General features: G+C 36.5%; 1 pseudogene; it reads left to right on the top strand.

Annotated features, from left to right (window-relative positions):
* The first annotated feature begins 1,754 nt into the window (after positions 1-1,754).
* On the top strand, positions 1,755-3,501 carry LOC144282975 (transcription factor E2F4 pseudogene; annotated as a pseudogene).
* The last annotated feature ends 11,202 nt before the right edge of the window (positions 3,502-14,703 follow it).

The following is a 14,703-nucleotide window of genomic DNA, read 5'->3' as shown; positions in this document are numbered from 1 at the left end:
TGAATAATTTAAGGGTATGAAGGTATCCTAATTATATCTTTAGGAATTATCCATTCATTTGCCCCAATATATTTATTTGCCTGCAAAGTGTCAGGCCTGATACTAGCTGCTAACACTTTGGTAAGCTTATGTGAATCTCTTTCAGCTTCACTCAGATGTTCCTCATTGCATTATAGCCAGCATACCTGTTTCCATGTCTCCCATTCCTTTGGACACTAACTCACTAGTGATATTTGATGTTATCAGCATTGACTTTGACTCAGAATATATTCTGAGTCAAAGTCAATATATATATATATATATATATATATATATATATATATATTCACACACACACACACACACACACACAATAGAGGTTTCTTGAAATATTCTAATTACTATAATTTGGTCTCTCTTCCATGAAGTTTTACAGTACTTTCCAAAGACAATAATTTACATTAGATCTAGTAGGAAATTTGTTGAGGCTAAGAAAACCAGGTCACAGAAATATGAGATTTATCACCATGATTTAAGCAAAGTTTAAAACACAAAATTCTTATTTCTGAGTACAAAATAGTATATTCGAGCTACAGCCATGTAGATAGCTACAGTTGCAGAGATAATGGTGATGCGGCCACAAGGCAAGGTATGATGGCAACCACCAAATGATGAATGAGGCAAGGAACAGATTGTCCCCTAGTCGCTCTTGGAGGTTATGCAGCCCTGCTGACACCTTGATTTCCATCCAGTGAAATTAATTTTAAACTCTGGGCTTCAGAACTGTAGAAGAGTAAATTGTATTTCAAGCCCTTAAGTTTTATAATAACTTATAGATAGCATCCATAGGAAACTAATACAAATAAGGATAAGTGAAACTCTGTATACTGTATAAAGTGCTGAAGTAGTGGCTAAAAGTGCTTGATCAGATACACTTCCTATTTGTTTTATCCTCTTCAATTTTTTTTTCAGCAAAGTGTTATAGTTTTCAAGGTATAGATCTTTCACCCCCTTGGTTAAATTTCTTGTGTATTTTATTCTTCTTGATGCAATTGTAAATAAAATTGTTGACTTTTCTTTCTGATACTTTGTTATTAGTTCATAGAAATGCAACATATTTCTGTAGATTAATTTTTTATCCTGTAACTTTACTGAATTTGTTTATTTTAATAGGTTTTTGAGGGAATTTTAGTTTTTTTTTTATATATGGTAGTATGTCATCTGTAAATAATGACTGTTTTTTTCCTACCAATTTCGGTGTCTTTTCATATCTGATTACTACAGCTAGTACTTCTAGAAACCTTGAACAAAAGTGTCAAGAGTGGACATTCTTATCCTCCTGATTACAGAGAAAAAGCCCTTCAGCTTTCACTATTGAGTATAATGTTAACTAAGCTTTTCATATAGGGCCTTTACTCTGTTGAGGTATGTTCCCTCTAAATCCATTTTGTTAACAATGTTTATCATGAATGGATATTAAATTTTACCAAATGCTTTTTTTTGCATCTATTGATTTGCATCATATGGTTATCCTTCATTTTATTAACAAAGGATAAGAAGATTTTTACATCTATATTGGCCTGTAATTTTTTTGTATTGCCTTTGTCTGTTTTTGTAATGACTGTCTTCATAGCATGAATTTGAAGAATTTTTTTTCTCCCTCCTTCTTCTTCTTCTTCTTCTTCTTCTTCTTCTTCTTCTTTTTTTGAGTAGTTTGAGAAAGATAGACATTAACTCTTCTTTAAATGTTTGGTTAGAGGGTGGCGCCGGCCTGGTGTGGCCTGGCTGAGTGGAGGTGGCGGGCGGGAGGGATGGCAGAGGCCGGGCCCCAGGCACCGCCACCCCCGGGCACCCCAAGCCCGCTCGAGAAGAGCTTGGGACTTCTCACCACCAAGTTTGTGTCGCTTCTGCAAGAGGCCAAGGATGGCGTACTTGACCTCAAGCTGGCAGCTGACACCCTTGCTGTGCGCCAGAAGCAGCAGATTTATGACATTACCAACGTCCTGGAAGGTGTCCGGCTGATCCAGAAAAAATCCAAGAATAGCATCCAGTGGAAGGGTGTGGGGCCTGGCTGCAACACCCAGGAGATTGCAGACAAGCTGATTGAGCTCAAGGCTGATGGAGGAGCTGCAGCAGGGGGAGCAAGAACTGGACAAGCACAAGGTGTGGGTGCAGCAGAGCAACCGGAATGTCACAGAGGATGTGCAGAACAGCTGCTTGGCCTACGTGACTCATGAGGACATCTGCAGATGCTTTGCTGGAGATACCCTCCTGGCTGTCTGGCCCCATCGGCCACCAGCCTCGAGGTGGCCATCCCAGAGGGCCTCAATGGACAGAAGAAATACCAGATTCACCTGAAGAGTATGAGTGGCCCCATTGAAGTGCTGTGCTGCTGGTGAACAAGGAGGCATGGAGCTCACCGCCTGTGGCAGTGCCTGTGCCACCACCGGAAGATCTGCTCCAGAGCCCACCTGCGGTCTCTACCCCTCCACCTCTGCCCAAGCCTACCCTGGCTCAGCCCCACGACACCTCACGCCCAAGCAGTCCCCAGCTGACTGCTCCCACCTCTGTTGCTGGCATCACTGAAGCCCAGGGGGTGCCCGGTCCAGCAGCTGAGATCTCAGTGAGTGGTGGCCCTGGAGTGGACAGCAAGGACAGTGGTGAGCTCGGCTCCCTCCCACCGGGCCTGGCAGCCCTGGACACTCGGACGCTGCAGTCCTCCACCCTGCTAGACAGCAGCAGCAGCAGCTCATCCAGACCCAACCTTTCTACCTCCTTTGAGCCCATCAAGGCAGACCCCACAGGAGTTCTGGAACTCCCCAAAGAGCTGTCAGGAATCTTTGATCCCACACGAGAATGCATGAGCTCAGAGCTGCTGGAGGAGCTGATGTCCTCAGAAGTGTTTGCCCCCCTCCCTCCTCCCCCCCCCCAGAGGCCACAATTACATCTACACCCTGGACGAGAGTGAAGGTGTCTGTGACCTCTTCCATGTGCCTGTTCTCAACCTCTGACTGACAGGGACATCCCCTGTGTGGCTGGGACACAGACTGTGTGACTGGGGGCTGCCTGAGGACCTCCCCTGCTCTACCCCTACATGGCTTGAGAGCCACAGACTCCTGGCTTCCCCAGCTTTCCCTCACTGCAGTTCTGATCAAAACTCCCACTCCTGCACAAGTAGAGCACCTGTACCATGCTAGGAAAGCAGCCCCCTTCACCATGGAGCCAGGGTGTTTGCTTCTCCTTTTCTGGGTCTTTCCCCCACCTCATGCCCTCTCCGAGCCCTCTCAGAACCAAGGCTCATCTGCCACTCAGTGGCACAGAACTGAAGACCTGCCATCATCCCCATAGGGCAGCTTGTCCAGCCCCACTGCCCTGTTCCAGCCAATGCCTCCCACTCTGTGAGGGAAGCTGAGGGTGGAGCCAGATGCTTGCCAGCACCACTCCCAGCCTCCTTCACTTCTCCCCACCCCTTACCCTGCAGCTCCCCCTAGACGTCTCCTGTGTACCCCTCATCTGCTGGACCTTTAGCTCCGAGTAGGTGGGGGAGAGGGGCTGTCAACCAGAAGGAACAGAGAGGTCTTTAGCTAGAAATCTGGGCAGGTGAGCCCCTGAGGATTATTAGCCCAATCTCCTGCTGCCCTGTAGACCAACCCCCCCTCCCCTTCTTGTTTATTCATTTTCACTCATTTAGAACCATTTGCAGAGATTTAGAAAGATTTGCAGTAACAAATGGATTCCTATATAAAGATTATTTTTATACTTTTTGCAGCAAAATGAAATTGTAATATTTATACAGTATCCAAGTGAATAAAGACCATGCCTAAGGCTAAAAAAAAATGTTTGGTAGGTTCACCTGTTAAGCCATCTGGTCCTGGACTTTTGTTTTTTGGGAGTTTTTTAATTTTGATTTTTTTTGATTACCAATTAAATTTAATTACCCATAATTGGTCTGTTAAGATTTTCTATTTCTTCCTTAGTCTTAGATTGTTTCTAGAAATTAATTTCTTCTAGACTGCACAATTCTCTGACTTAAAATTTTCTGGTAGTTATAATCTTTGTGTTTTTGTGGTGTCAGTTTTTCATTTCTGATTTTATTTGGATTTTCTCTTTTTCTAGATAAGTTTGGCTAAAGGTTTATCAATTTTATTTAACTTTGCAAAGAAGCAACTCTTATTTTCACTGGTCTTTTTTTTTTTTATTATTCTATTTCATTGATTTCAACTATGTTCTTTATTTCCTTTCTTCTAACTTTGGGCTTTGCTCTTTTTTTCTAGTTCCTTTAGGTAGAAAGTTATATTGTTTGGCATTTTTCTGTTTTCTTGAGGTGGGCCTGTATCATAATAAACTTTGCTCTTAGAATTACTTCTGTGTCCCAAATTTTTTTAAGTATTGTGTTCCAATTTTCATTAGTTTCCATGTATTTTTTAATTTTCCCTTTAATTTACTTGACCCATTGGTTGTTTAGTAGCAGGTTATTTAACCTCCATATAGTTGTAGTCTTTCCAGCTTTTTTTTTTTTTTTTTAATGGTTTACTTCTAGTTTCATAGCATTGTGGTCAGAAAAGATGCATGTTATTGTTTCTGGAGTAGTTCTGGAGTAGTCATGACATGACTTCAATCTTTTTAGAATTTGTTGAGGCTGTTGTATGGCCTAATATGTGATCTATTCTGGAGAATATCCCATGTTCAATTGAAAAGAATGTGTATGCTCTTTTAGGATGGAATTTTCTGAATGGAATCTTCAGAATGTATCTATTAAATCCATCTGGTCCAGTGTGTCATTCAAAGCCATTGTTTCCTTGTTTATTTTCTATTTGGATGATCTGTCCACTGATGTAAGCGGGGGTGTTAATGTCCCCTACTATTGATATATATTATCAGTTACTTTGTTTTTAACTCTGGGTGCTGCTAGGTTGGCTGTGCAAATATTTATAGTTCTTATATTTTGTTGTGTTGTCTCCTTTAGTATTATTTAGTACCCTTGGTCTCTTGTTACAGTCTTTGTTTTAAAGTCTATTTTCTTTAAGTATCGCTAGTCTGGCTTTCTTTTGACTTCCATTTGCATGATGTTTCTCTGTCCCCCTTACTTTCAGTCTTCAGGTGTGTTTATGTCTAAAATGAGTCTCTTGTAAGCAGCATATAGACTGGTCTTGTGTTTGTTTGTTTGCTTTAATCCATTCTGTCAATAAGGTCTTTTGATTGGAGCAATGAGTTCATTTAAATTCAAAGTAATCATTGGTAGGGTATGTACTTATTGTCATTTTACTTATTTCGTGGTAGTTTCTGAAGATTTTCTCTGACCCTTTCTCTCCTTCATGGTTTGCTGATTTTCTTTAGGGTTATATTTGGATTTTTTTCTCCATATTCTTTACATATTAGTGATTTTTTGGATGTAGTTATGATTTGTTCTGTAGATAACCTTTTCTGCATATAGCAGTCTCTATTAAATTCTCATTTACGTTTGAACCCATTCTTCCTTTTTTTTTTAAGATTATTTACTTATTTATTCATGAGAGACACAGAAAAAGAGGCAGAGACACAAGCAGAGGGAGAAGTAGGCTCCAGGCAGGGAGCCCGATGTGGGACTCGATCCTAGGAATCCAGGATCAGACCCTGAGCCAAAGGCAGATGCTCAGAAGAAGAATATTATTACGTATGATGGAGTCACTGCGTTACCTACATCTATTCTCATTTTGTTCATTTCTTTTTTCCTTCCTCTGTTCAGCTTGATTACTTTTCATTACTCTGTCTCTTCATTGTGGCCTCTTTTCTCTATTTTTGGTTGTGGAGTTTGTTCTACCAATTGTTAGGTCAATTTCTGGGGTATTTAGAATGATTTGATAGTAGTTTAGTTGTATTCATGGGATGAGGTAAGCCTACTCTGTCTCTCCTACTCTGTTACCACTTTCTTCAAAACTCAAAAATTCTCGATTATTCATCAGAAAGGCAAGATATTAATATCTAGTAATTGATAAGACTTTTAATTCCTTTGTTTTTCTCATTCGGTTATAACCGTATTATTTGATGATATCCTCCTCCAAAAATTTTATATTTTCAGTCCTATATGAATGGTATCACATCACAGTAAGATAACCACTTCAAACCCACTAGGATGACTAAAATAAAAATAGACAACAAGTGTTAGAAAATGTAGAGACATTAAAAATGTAGACACAGTTGAACCTTCATACACTGCTGGTGCAATTGTAAAATGGTACAGCCTTATTGGAAAATACTTTAGCAATTACTCAAAATGTTAATGACCCAATAATTCTACTTCTAGTACATACCTAAGAGAATTGAAAACATATATCAATACAAAAATCTGTGAATAAGTGCTCACAGCAGCTTTATTCATAATAGCTATGAAGTAGAAACAACACAAATGCCCATAAAATTACAAATATAATCTGGTATATACATACTATGGAATATTATTTGACAATAAAAAATATGCTACAACATGGTTGAGTCTTAAAAATATATTAAGTGGAGAGGAGCCAGACACAAAAGACTTCATATTGTATGATTACATTTATATGAAATGTCCAGAATAGGCAAATCCATGGGGCAAAAAGTAGTTTCTATGAAATAAGATGGGGTAGAACAAATAGTGACTGATGATAGATACAGGGTTTTTTGTTTTTGTTTTTGTTTTTGTTTTTTTTTTAGAATGATGAAATGTCATTGTTAAATAGTATTAGTTATTGCACAACTCTGTAAACATACCAAAACCCACCAAATTATACATTTTAAAAGGGTGAATTATATGACAATTAGAGCTCAATAAAGCTGTTATAAAAATCATTTGGTTGGCAAACTATTTATCTTATTTAAACATACACAGGGAAATATATGAACCACCCCCAAAACACACACACACACACACACACACACACACACACGATGTAAAAGCAAAGTTCAGGGAAATTAAATAATCTTCTCAAAAAACAGCTTGCAAATAATTAAACCAGGATTACAATCTTGTATAGGAAGGTTTAATAAATTATGAATTTATAAGCTAAAGGTAATGTTTTCATCATATTATGGTGACTATTGCATTAGCAAATTAGTATATATTACTATGTGGCTAAACTATTTAAAGAATTTCATCTTTATTCAGTTATTTAGTGCTATGGGGTATAGACTCTATCAGTTATATCATCATCTCCATTACTGATGAGGAAACCCAGACACAAAAAATAATAAGCCAATTTATTATAAGTAACTGACCTGGAATATACTCCAGAGCAGTTTGACTCCAGGCCTTATTTTTTTCCACACTATGCTCTGATGCATCTGTGGCATGGAGCATAATGCCTTTTTCCTAGATGCTCAATATGTTTTCTGTTTTTGTTTTTTTTTCAATTAAACTGAATGTACAAACCAATATTTCTTATACCCCTTGTTGTCATCTTCAGTTGAATAATTTACTTGAGGTGTTAGAATTAAAAATGGGTGAATAATTTTTTTTTTTAAGAACGTGTTTCATTATCCTATAGTTTGTGAAATGTATTCTAGGAACCATGTGGGAAATTCACACTGCTCTTGAAGACATGGAAGGCATTAAGAGGTAACCCCCACAATAAGGAAACTTGCTTAACTTTGTTTTAATCCAAATTTTTTTGACCATATAATCCTTGGGGACTGGCTGTCAAACATCTTAATATCCTCCAGAAGTAAAGTTTTTCAGAACACAAAGCAAAATGTCAGAATACCAAAGTAAAAGTAATTCTCAAAGTTTTTCATCATAAAAAATGGAAAATGTTTTAAATGCATTAAATAGGGCACCTGGGTGGTTCAGTCAGTTAAGCATTTGCCTTTGGCTTGGGTCATGATCCCAGGATCCTGAGATTGAGCCCCCAAATGGGAACCCTGCTCAGTAGGGAGTCTGCTACTCCCTCTCTCTCTGCCACACCCCCTGCTCACTCTCTCTCTCTTTTACTCTCTCAAATAAAATCTTAAATAAATGCATTAAGTATACATCTCCTATAGATTATTTCTAAATATATAAATATTGACTATATTCTTCCAAATAATTATTTCATATGTAATCAGATGTCACATAGAAGTTGTTAGAATTTTATTATCAATTCACACTAAATAAGCAGGAGAGATAATTTTAAGTCTAAAAGAGCTACAGTGTTGTAATCTGAGTATACTGTTACTCTTTGACAGCAGACACATAAATGTTTCTTTGCAGAGCAGAAGGATCAACTCATCTCTCAAAATATTTAAACTTAGAAGTGATTGAAGTGTTTGGGAAGTACATTCCAATCTTTATGTGACATTCAGATCATGCTTTGTTATAAATACCTAGTTAAATGATTTACCACCCTGTATTTCATGAATATTTCTTATTCTGTAAAAACTTACAATCTATTGTAAAAAGTTAAAATATGCAGTTTTTCACTTTATCCAAATTTATCCATTTTTTAAGTCTCAACTCTAAATGCACAAAACTTCTACAAAATCTTCTATGATTTCCAAACCAGGTGTATATTCTTCCTTTCTAAAACTCTATCTTGGGGCAGCCCGGGTAGCTCAACGGTTTAGCGCCTGCCTTTGGCCGAGGGCCTGATCCTAGAGACCCAGGATCGAATCCCACATCAGGCTCCCTGCGTGAAGCCTGCTTCTCCCTCTGTCTGTGTCTCTGCCTCTCTTTCTCTCTCTCTCTCTCTGTGTGTCTCTCATGAATAAATAAGTAAAAAAAAAAATTGGGGGATCCCTGGGTGGTTCAGCGGTTTAGCGCCTGCCTTCGGCCCAGGGTGTGATCCTGGAGCCTCGGGATCGAGTTCCATGTCGGGCTCCCTGCATGGAGCCTCCTTCTCCCTCTGCCTGTTTGTCTGCCTCTCTCTCTCTCTCTATGTCTATCATGAATAAATAAATAAGGTCTCTTAAAAAAAAACAAAAAAATAAAACTCTACTTATGACACTTGCCTGTTTCAACATGGAAATTATTTAGGTTCATAATTAATTTTCTTTGATAGATTGTAAGCTCCTCAAGAGAAGGATCTCTGTGTAATACAACCTTATAGGTAACAAAGTATCTGTACATCATATTTGAGAAATGAATTAACGAATGAATAATTGAGTCACTGAATAACATTGATATTCATGGTAAAAAAAAAAAACAAATTGCTTTCTCTATCATTCTCTAAATGAATGTGTTTCATTACTTCCTGTGAACAAGAAAAGGAAATTTTCCAGTGTTAATTCTATATTCTCCAGATCCAGCTTTCATTATAGGTTTATACACTGAGCTGACTAGTAAATCCCTTTCAGTATTGATCCTTTTAGAATAGTGAATCACTTTGGACAATCTCAATCTTGTAAAGTACAACATTCAGCAATGATATGTCAGAAAGGCCTATCCTCTATTAGAAATAGCAGATTTATTCCGGCATTTATCTAGTTTATGCAGATTGCTAGTCTCTTTACTCCTATATATGACAATCTAATGTCTCAATATGCTTAAGTTTATATGTAGATGAAGGCAGAAGGAATCTTCTGAGGTCAATTTTAAGATTGTTCAAGAGGTTGAGTTAACCTGATGAATGGTTGGGGTATCATAGCACAATCTCAAAATGCATTCATTTTTTTTCTCTACTATCAGCATTTTAAAAATGAGAAATGAACCTCTTCGAAATGGATATATGCAGAAGTAAACTCAGTATAGCAGATCATGACCAGGCTACTTGCGAGAGTCCAATTCCCTTATAAGTAAATGGGTTCTTAAAAAATCAGCAATTTCTGAATTGGTTTAAAGTCAGTTGAAGTAAAAGGTTTTTGTTTGTTTGTTTGTTTTTACTGTTTATTTGGTGACTATTGTGTTCCAGACACTACTCTGGGAGGTTTATCTCATTTTTTTTTTTGCAACCTTCTATAAAGAAAGACCATTTGGAAATTAGAAAAGTGAAGTTCAACACCATATGCTTAGTTGGCCAAAGGGGTAAAAACGAAAGGTAGAATTCTAGCCTATACTATACTTAATCTTGGGCTTAACATGGCTTCTTCATAATCTCACATTTTTTTATTTATTGTAAATATGCAGTCATTTACTTTGACCATGAATGTAGTTTTGAATAAATAATTGGTGGAAACTATAATGTATATTTTACATTCTATAGTCCAGTTCCTGAATACATATCCCATAATTATTGGTATTCTGTTAAATATAATTTTATTCTCAAGATTCTAGATATGATAGTACCATGGTTTACTTTTACCTGCTTTCACTTCCAACACTAAGGGTTTCCAGATTAGCAATAATATTTTCTGTGCAGGTGTGGTAACCAAGAAGAATTCTATTCAATCCAATTTGCAGAAAATATTAATTCACCCCATATCTATTGAATATCTATTGAGTGCCTATGTCTCAGATACCCTTCTTAGATCCATTGTATTTGTACTCATCATTCTTTTTTTTCTAGGAGCTCACTAAACTATAGAGATGGGGAGCAGACACTGACAAAACAAAATTACACACAGTGTATCTGTAGTCATAAGAGTATGTCTTAACTACACCTTAAATGGTGATTTCAAATGTATTCTAAATAAGAAAAAATTTAAAAGGGCTCTTAGTATAAAAGAGAACCATATAGCACATCCTAATACTTAAGATAGTTAGGTTCTGTGGTTCCAATCTAGTTCTGGAACCATCCACTTATTTGACATTGATAAGCCTCAGCATCCTCATCTATTAAATGATGATAATAAACTAAACACAGTCTGGTAGAATTAAGTGAAGTAATGTTTATGTCTGAAACCTGATAAACAAGTAGTAATATTTCTCTTTTTGGAAAATCAAAACACATATTATGATCTGAAAAATGAATCCTACAGTAAGATAACTCTACTTACACTTGTCTAACCTAGATCCATTTAACTAGGTTATAAGGTTTTCATGTATTATTTATTAACCTGCATAATTTTATCTAATGGAGCAGATTTTAGAAAATGCTGATCTAAATAATATTCAAATGTCTGAATATAAAATGAAGACAGTGAATGTCCATATTGCACAAATACGTGGATAGGTTTATAATTTTTACATATCTTGTTATATTTTAATTTTTAAATATCTTGATATTTTATCACAGTTAACATAATGTAGTGGCAAAGAAATAAAGATTTGATGACAGAAAATCCTGGTTTCAAGTGCTAATGACACTGGTTACTAATTATGGGATTTTGAGAAAAGTACTAAGTCTCTGCGAGCCCTGGTTCCTTCAATTATATAATTTGAAGAGAAATGCTATTTATTTCTGGTGTAGAAGTTCTATAAGTAAGATCAAGAGATATATATCAGAAAATGTCTGACACAGAACCTTCCAAAAAATTTAGCTGCTACGACTAGTGATTTCAACATTGTTATAATAATTACTTTGAGTGTTGACAGATGCCCTTAAAAGTATTGATGCTTTTCTGTTTATAGTAGCGTCACTTCCCATTATATAGAATATATATAAATTATATAATTTCTTAAATATTTTTATATTTTAACTCAATACCCCATTGAAATTATCAGCATAGAACTATGGAACAGAAAAGAGAATGTGAATTATCTCCACTATTCTCTCCATATGCGGTTCTACAGATTCTTCTCTGCTCTGAATTGTTGTAGGAGAGTGATGTTTACCCAGAATGGTTTTCTACCACATGGAGCTAACATCTGCAGATGCCTATGATCTGAAATGGTACTAAGGAGATTGTTCTTTTCAGTTAAAGAAAAAAAAGTCAGGCCTTTAGAAATTGTTTTTCCCTCTATAATTACATCAACCAAATGTCAACACTCTTAGCCTAAATTTAATAGTTTATTCCCTTCCCATAAAAGCAACCAGCAAGAGTTTAGCCTATTATTTATTTATTTATTTATCTATTTATTTATTTATTTATTTATTTATTTATTTATGATTTTATTTATTTATTCATGAGAGACACAGATAGAGAGGCAGAGACATAGGCAGACGGAAAAGCAGGCTCCATACAGGAAGCCCAATGCAGGACTCAATCCCAGGACTCCGGGATCATGCCCTGAGCCAAAGGCAAAGGCTCAACCACTGAGCCACCCAGGTGTCCCTAGCCTATCAATTTTAATTATAGGAAATCTTAAGTGTTAATGCTGCTGTTCTTCCTATGCAAGAATGGTGTTATAGAATACTACTAGTGATGCATATACATTTCAGATGACTTTTTTGCAGTTTTTGTGGGTGGTTTTATGCGGATCCAGCTTAGTTCATTTCCTTTGTCAGCAAGGACTGTGTAATGCACATAGCTTATGAAGGTTAAGAGTAATATGTGGTCAGGGAACAGGACGAAACAGGGGGAGAGCAAAGATTTGACCACGTCTGGCACGCTAACCAAGTTCATTTTAAGAAAAGCCAGTTGCTTCCAAATGGAAAGTCAGTGATGCCTGCTCTTCTGTCCCGTGAATGAGTTGGCTGCTGATTGAACATATTTTTTGTTTTAAGAAAATGAAGTCGTTGGAAGTTACAAAAATCTTTATGCAAAAAAAGTAAGAGTGTATATTCTGTAACTTTAAAACTACTGAATTTGAGCTGATTCAGGTTATCTTCTCAAATATGAGGGAATGAATTCAAGCATTTGGGGGAGTAACAGGCTTTGTCATTAAATTCTGAAGTTGTCTGCATTTATCCTACTGGCAAAAAAAAAAAAAAAAAGTGTTGGGAATCCTCAGCTATGTTTTCAAACCAAGAAAGTGGGGCCAAGTATGCTGTTCATAAAGCAATTTTATCATGCAAATACATTCCTCTTCTGCAAAGTAACATTTAAGTAAAGATTTCTACAGAACAAGTTTTTCCAAGTGCTGTTTTCTCTCCCACTGACCTTACAGGGGTACACCTTATAAAAAACCACGTTAGTTTGCATTATTTTCTTCAGAAAGTATCTGAAATTTAATAGCAATTTAAGCATTTTGTCCTCAATTTATTGCCATCTTAAGTTATTCAAAAGCAGGCCTATGACCCATTTGCCATTTAGTTTACTCATATTCGATCATGAAGCGACAATAAGTGGGACAGATTTTTCTTTTTCAAAGACCTTTTCAACAGTTCTTTGATAAAAGTTACCAGATTTAATGGGAAAAAAATGGAAGAATTGGGGAACTAGGAGACCAGTAATATATTCAATGTTATTTATCCGTTTACTTAAAATTTATTTACTTGAGACCCTTTCATTTCCCACACATTAAAGAAGGTAATACAGAATAAACACGAACAAGATATGTGCCTTGCCCTCATAAAATCTATAATATAGTAGAAAAAATATCTTACTTAGTGTTATTAAAGTATTATAAAAATATATAAACCTTATGATTGTACAGAGAAGAGTGGAATTTTTCTGCTGTGGAAAGTAAGGTTTGTTTCCTGTAGTAGGTGAATGGATAAACTTGCATGTCTTGACAATGGAATATTATTTAGCACTAAAAAGATATGAGCTACCAAGCCATGAAAAAATATGGAGGAAACTTAAATGAATATTACAAAGTGGAAAAAAAATCTGAAAAGGCTGCATTCCATATTATTTAACTGTATGACCTTCTGGAAAGGCAAAACTGGAAATGGTGAAATGATTCGTTGGTGCCACTGTTGGGGATGGAGGTATGAATAGGTAAAGCAGTGGATTTTTAGGGCAGTGAAACTACTCCGTATGATACAATGATAGATACTTATCGTACTCCACTTGCCCAAACCAATAGAATGTATAACATTGAAATTGCACCATAAGGTAGATTATGGTCCTTGGATGATTCTGAGGTGTCAGTGTAGGTTCATTAGCTCTAACAAATGTGCCACTCTGGTGGGGGATGTCGATAACAGGAGAGGCTCTGCATGTGAGGGGGCATGGAGTATATGGGAAATGTCTGTACCTCTCAATGTTGCTGTGAACCTTAAGCTGCTCTTTCTTTTTTCTTTTTTTTTTTTTTTAATAATGCATCCATTGGTGGGAGATAGTATTACAGTGTGGCCTGGAAGGGTAGTTATTACATTCATTCATTCATTCATTCATTCATTCATTCATTTATCTGTCTATTTATTTTCTTGAGATTTAAAATGTGTTCCTCAAAATAACTCTCTAATAAGAAAAAAAAATCCATCATCCCCAAATATTGCCATCCCAACAAAAATCATAGTTCATCTATTCAAACTGGGAAGGAAGTGCATCACAGGATAATGGGAAAGGCTGTGCTTAGGGCAAAAATTATCATATTTACACAATAAACAGTGACAGTGGAATTTGGAAGAGAACTAGGGATGTGCAGATAAATGTTGTAACAATAGGCTCTCTGGTAAAAGAAACCTGATTTGTAGAGTTTGCCAATTTCCTTGGTGTAAATACTCCTACTACTGCAGATAACAATCTGCCAATGATATCACTGAACATGGAGGGGGGAAGAGATGCACATAATTAGCTTTTCCTCCTGTCCCATTATTTCTAGAACCCTATCAAGCCAAATCCTGAGATTAGATTATGGATCGTTAAATTCCTCTACTAAGGAGACTGAACTCTGTTCTTTAGATAAGTGAAAACATTGCAATTGAAGAACAGATAAATAATAGGATTGTTGTAATAGTGTTCAGATTTTAATTAGAGTTGTAATTTTGGGAATGGCTTGAAAGAATATGTAGGTATAAAAGTCATTTAGAAACTTATTACACAGGAAAAAGTAGCTCATTAGGTATGCTCAGTGAGAAAATGGAA

The sequence above is a fragment of the Canis aureus genome, chromosome 14, assembly GCF_053574225.1.
Source record: "Canis aureus isolate CA01 chromosome 14, VMU_Caureus_v.1.0, whole genome shotgun sequence".
In the NCBI taxonomy this organism is placed as follows: Eukaryota; Metazoa; Chordata; class Mammalia; order Carnivora; family Canidae; genus Canis; species Canis aureus.
Note: the sequence above shows the minus strand (reverse complement) of the source record. Positions and strands in the feature narration are given on the sequence as shown.